The sequence below is a fragment of the Carassius carassius genome, chromosome 8, assembly GCF_963082965.1.
Source record: "Carassius carassius chromosome 8, fCarCar2.1, whole genome shotgun sequence".
NCBI classification, from domain to species: domain Eukaryota; kingdom Metazoa; phylum Chordata; class Actinopteri; order Cypriniformes; family Cyprinidae; genus Carassius; species Carassius carassius.
The window spans coordinates 32,093,381-32,099,380 of NC_081762.1; the positions used below are offsets into that span (position 1 = coordinate 32,093,381).

At 43.9% G+C, this 6,000-nt stretch overlaps 2 non-coding genes across 2 annotated transcripts; both read right to left on the reverse strand.

Moving 5' to 3' along the window:
- Window positions 1-4,142: 4,142 nt before the first annotated feature.
- trnaf-gaa (transfer RNA phenylalanine (anticodon GAA)) lies at window positions 4,143-4,215 on the reverse strand. The gene has a single exon. It is a non-coding gene; the product is annotated as a tRNA-Phe (tRNA).
- Window positions 4,216-4,491: 276 nt separating this feature from the next.
- On the reverse strand, window positions 4,492-4,563 carry trnap-ugg (transfer RNA proline (anticodon UGG)). The gene has a single exon. It is a non-coding gene; the product is annotated as a tRNA-Pro (tRNA).
- Window positions 4,564-6,000: the final 1,437 nt, after the last annotated feature.

Genomic DNA, 6,000 nt, shown 5'->3' on the forward strand with positions numbered 1-6,000 from the left:
CACTGATGGAGATGGACCAGCACAGTCCTCTGAGTGAATAGTAAAAAAAAAACAATAAGGATGACTGTTGCATTTGATAGTAATATAATTGATAGTAGCCATAAATGCAGCGCACAAACAGCCTGCAAAGCACAATTTTTGGACAAGTATTCATAATTATTATGTTATATTTAGGAACGAGAGTGAAGAAAGTGGTACTAGTGTTAAGGAAGCAAAGAACACAGCATACACTATATTAATTTAAGGAGAATGGAATCAGTGCAGCTCACTGAGAATGAGGATCAGATGGAATGGAGGAAGGAAAATGTGGTGTGATGAATTAAGTGTAAAGCAACGAAGCCCACGGACATGAAGCATACACACAGATAGAGTAAGGAAAAACTGTTCCTCTAATCATTAGAACAATGAATCTCCACCATCCTGTCTGCTCAGGGAGAGCTGAAGAGTGTGTGAGAAGAGCAAGCGGTGTGAAAAAGTTATCTGGTGATTATCTAACAACGGGTAAGTTCGGAAACGCAAATAAATACACTGACACCTTGAAAAATCCTTACGGTTTTGAAGTGCACTCAAAGAAAGCATCCCGCTTGAGGCATGATATGATATAATTCTGTATTGTAAACAAAACATATTTTAAAATGTTGATTATTTTCCCCCAAGAAATAACGCTTCTCAGTGTGTTTTCACAAAACATTCTTGTAATATGTGCATTTGTGTCATATGCCACACCTGTATTTAGCTGTGCTTCACATTGTGATGCAGCAAATACCAGCTCCTCATCGTCATCTTCAGCAGTGGGAACGGACTTGCCTGGAGCACAAATGTTAAAACTATCATTGTGAACAATACACAGTGACAAACATATGTAAGATGGTGCTTACTTACCAGTAGCGAAAAGCTGCATGGGGGGCAAATGTTTGGCTGGGGGTTCTGCTGCTGGAGGAGGTAAAGTGGACTGCAATAATGGATCTGGAAACGGCAAGTTGACAAGTTTGCCATAATGATAAATTAATATATGTAGAAATGCTGTAGGTAAAATTCTATATTCACACTCCTACTCACAGGGTTTAACTGGTGATGTGAGTTTTTCGCCAGCAGTGAAGGCGACAAATTTTTGCCACGTGCCAACAGCACTTTCACAGTTGCGATCTTCTGTACACCAGTTTGGATAGCTGCAGGTGGAGGTGCAGTGGTTGCAGAAGCACTGGAGGTTGCAGCGTGAGGTGCAGGCTGACGTACGCTGGTGCCCACAGCAGAAGCCCGTCTTTTCAGGACATATGTCTTGAAAATGGCCATGTTGGTTTTGGGCCTGGCATCTGCCTTAACGAGGTACCTGATGAGTGCTTGAGCCTCCTTGCTCTGGTCCTCATAAACATCTTTCATGGACCGGCCCTGGAAGTCACCAAACTCCACCATCAAGCAGCCCTGGTCTCCAGTTGCCCGGGCTTCTGCCTGCATTTCCTGCTTCCTCTGATACTTCTCCACTTCTTCTGCCATCTCTCTAATTTGAGAAGAGTACTGTAGGAACAGTTGTTTATTTTCTGACAGGGGTGTTGTCTGCGCCGTCTTATTGGAAATGCTGAGCACCAAATACACGGCATACCCCAGAGAGTTTTCCAGGAGCCATCTAAATCTCTGGCCCTGGTACTTCCCAAACTGAAGTTTGCAGTGAGCCAGTACTAAAAACTGGTCACTGGGGTCTCCACCGTTTGTGCTGACAAAAGTACTGGCCTCTGACAGCACCTCCTCCTTAGGTTTGGCCCTTCCAGACTCCACATTTTCAAGGCGCCTCGCCTCCGCCGAAGGTGCCATGAGGAGTCGGCTTGATGTTGCCGATTGCCGTTGAAAAGAGGGATATGCATACATTTTCTGAAATGAAAATCAGAAAAAGACTACTACCTTTTGCAATCTAAAAGACACCTGTATGTTAAGTGTGTAACAATAATTTAACAAGCTACGCATAAACTATATTACTGTGGTAATAAACATGGCCATGACATAAACTGTCCTGAAGTTGAGTTTTCTACAAAGGACAGGAATCCCTGACATATAAAATATGTAACGTCAATATGAAGTCTGAAATTTCCTTTTATTTTCAATGCTGTCATCTTAAACCATGATTACACACACACCAGGCTACAAAATATTACATTAAATATATCATACTTCAAATGTTGTCATCTTACCCCAGGGTTACACCAGGTGCTTTTACCTCTTAAAATCTCAGCCATTTTTCTGTGTTTTTAACTTTCTGATCTACCTAAATTAAAATAAGCACTATTCCCACATACTTTGGCCCATATGGATACATTTGGCCTTTTTTTGTTTGTTTTTAGTTAAGACTCTCAATGTTTTTTTTATAAAAAAAAGTCATTATTATTACATTATTTTAGAAAATATCAATTATTTCTTGGTAAATGCAGTTTTCCATATCTCCACAACAATTTGGTAACGATTTTTACAATTAAAATGTGTGTGTGTTATTATGTGTTAATACCAAATATAAATGTAAATAGTTTAATCATTATTTTCATTCATAGGGCCCAGAAACCATGATTTCTTAGACAATAAACACATCATTGTTGACAGTAGCATAGCTTAATTAGCTGACGGTCGATAAATTTAACTTATCTGATCATTTATCATGTGAAAAGTTACAGGTTCACAGGTACTGAAGAAAGCATGAACTGTACACGCTAGCTAGCTATACTGACACGATTCATTTTCCAAAAATACACACTGTATATGAACAAATAATGACCAGTTTTCAATGAATAAAGTAATAGCCTTACCTTTAACAAAGATGACAACAACGGCGATTGGTCAAAAGGAGGCCACAGGAGAGAAACGCGATTGATCAAAAGTAAGCCACGGAAGAGAAACGCGATTGTTCAAAAGTAAGCCACAGGCGAAACGCGATTGGTCAAAAGTAAGCCACAGGCGGAACGCGATTGGTCAAAAGTAAGCCACAGGCGGAACGCGATTGGCTCATGTGGGCTTACTTTGGGCTTACTTTGGCTCAGTCGGTGGGAAGCAGTAGGCGCGAGAGGTAGCGTGATCGATGCCCGCATTCTCCGAGTTGGCTCCTGCCCTTTTACTCACACATCCCTAGATCAGTGGTTTTCAATCCTGTCCTGGAGGCATCCCTGCCCTGCACATTTCGCATTTCCCCTCATCTAACACACCTGTTTCAAATCATCAGCTCATTAGTAGAGACTGCAAGACCTGATTTGGGTGTGTCTAATAAGGGAGACATACAAAATGTTCAGGGCAGGGGTGCCTCCAGGTAAGGTTTGAAAACCATTGCCCTAAAGAGACCGACTGAGCGTTGACGCAATGCTGCCACACTCCCACGTTAGCTTTTTTTGGGCTCACAGCTGCCAAAAAGTATTTCAGACATGGTCCTGTGCAAATTGGTTGCAAAACAGTGCCATTTTACGCACAGTTCCCTAAAGCAGTGGTTTTCAAACCTGTCCTGGAGGCACCCCTGCCCTTCACATTTTGAATGTTTCCCTCATCTAACACACCTGTTTCAAATCATCAGCTCATTAGTAGAGACCGCGAGACCTTATTTGGGTGTGTCTAATAAGGGAGACAATAAAAATGTGCAGGGCAGGGGTGCCTCCAGGACAGGTTTGAGAACCACTGCCCTAAAGAGACAGACTGAGCATCGATGCAATGCGGCCACACTCTCTACGTTAGTTAATTTTTTTGGACTAAAAGGTGCCGAAAAGTATTTCAGACATTGTCCTGCGCAAACTGGTGGCAAAATAGGTCCCACCGAGATTTGAACATGGATCACTTGATTCTGAGTCCAGAGTGCTAACCATTACACCATGGAACCTTAACTGGTGCATCTGTTGCTCACAGGGCCACAAACACTGGCACCATCGCCAAACTAGTGCTGTTTTATCTTTTCCTGCGGCAAGAAAGCACACAGGCTCCACTGAGATTCGAACTCAGATAGCTGAATTCAAAGCCCAGAGTGCTGACCATTACACCATGGAACCGAAACTGCTTGATTGGAGGCCAATTTGGAAACAGATAGCTCTCTGGCTGTGGGGAAGCAGTTATACAGAGAGGTTGGAACCCAGTGATTTTTGGTCAATGGCATGCCTCAAAAAAGGGAAAAGTGTGGGAGATGTTGCCAAAACCCGGGATCGAACCAGGGACCTTTAAATCTTCAGTCTAACGCTCTCCCAACTGAGCTATTTCGGCTACAACAAACCTCTGCTTAGCAAGCAGGGATTTCAGTGAGATCACCCTACTCTTTGTCGGAGCTGAAGAGCAGAGCAGAGATGAGCCCCCAGACAATAAAAACAGCTGGCCAGTGCGGGCATCGAACCCGCGACCTTGGCATTATTAGCACCACGCACTAATCAGCTGAGCTAACCGGCCTGGCTTAGCCATTAGTGTCTGCCTGATTGAAAAAAAACAGCTATAATGTTTGTGAATGCAATGAGACAATAAAGCTTCACGTTTTAACCTGAACAAGGGCTCGTCCGGGATTTGAACCCGGGACCTCTCGCACCCAAAGCGAGAATCATACCCCTAGACCAACAAGCCTTTTTGCCCAAAGCCAGGAAAAAAGAGCTATTTCAGCAACAACAAAAGAAGGAACATGAACTAACGTGGAAGCAATCAAAGTCCTCGAGACAGTGTGAAAGGCTAACGAATGCAAGTTGGCCTCTTAATTGACCTAAAAATGGGGCTGTATCTAACATGTAGAGGGATGTTAGGGAGGACAGCTGAAATGGTCAAATGTCACTTAGACCAGCGGGTCTCAATTCCAGTCCTCGCGCCCCCTGCTCTTCACATTTTGTAAGTTTCTCGTATAGCTTCAGACATTTGTTCCATTCGAACGTAAGTGACCTGAGAACTGGACATCACATGACATCCCTCCGTGATTCAAGTTCAAAGCGTATGTATACGTTCAATTCATAGTGAGTAATACAGTGGTGTATCGAGGTATACAGAGGTAAATGATGTCACACTTCTCCATGTGTGAAGAAGTTGCGCAGCACAAATCCGTGAACCAATGTTCGAAAGTGAAGTATACTTTGACGGATTTCCCCTGCTCAGGGAGTGGGGAGCAATGAACACTGTGTAGGGACCATGTCAATCACTAGGAGCTCACTTCTAATGAGCTGATTATCCGAATCAGGTGTGCTAACAAAGAGAGACATGCAAAACATGCAGACCTGGGGGGAGCGAGGACTAGAATTGAGAACCGCTTCCTTAGACTTTAAGTCAGTGTGAGCAAAAGAGGTGAGAAGTTGTCTGCATGATCCGAGTGTTCCAAGGTAGCCTACATAATACAAGAATCCATACACATGCATACTGGCGTAACAAGACCGAGGCCAGTGCAAAGGAGCAAGGCCAAAGGAGGGACAGCCTCTTTGCATCAAACCCGTCATTCCCAGCTATGCTCGTCATTCTTGAAAGGCCAGGGGAATTAGCTGAAATGGTAGAGTGCTCGCTTAGCATTCGAGAGGTAGCGGGATCGATGCCCGCATTCTCCGAGTTGGCTCCTGCCCTTTTACTCACACATCCCTAGATCAGTGGTTTTCAATCCTGTCCTGGAGGCATCCCTGCCCTGCACATTTCGCATTTCCCCTCATCTAACACACCTGTTTCAAATCATCAGCTCATTAGTAGAGACTGCAAGACCTGATTTGGGTGTGTCTAATAAGGGAGACAAACAAAATGTTCAGGGCAGGGGTGCCTCCAGGTAAGGTTTGAAAACCATTGCCCTAAAGAGACCGACTGAGCGTTGACGCAATGCTGCCACACTCCGACGTTAGCTTTTTTTGGGCTCACAGCTGCCAAAAAGTATTTCAGACATGGTCCTGTGCAAATTGGTTGCAAAACAGTGCCATTTTACGCACAGTTCCCTAAAGCAGTGGTTTTCAAACCTGTCCTGGAGGCACCCCTGCCCTTCACATTTTGAATGTTTCCCTCATCTAACACACCTGTTTCAAATCATCAGCTCATTAGTAGAGA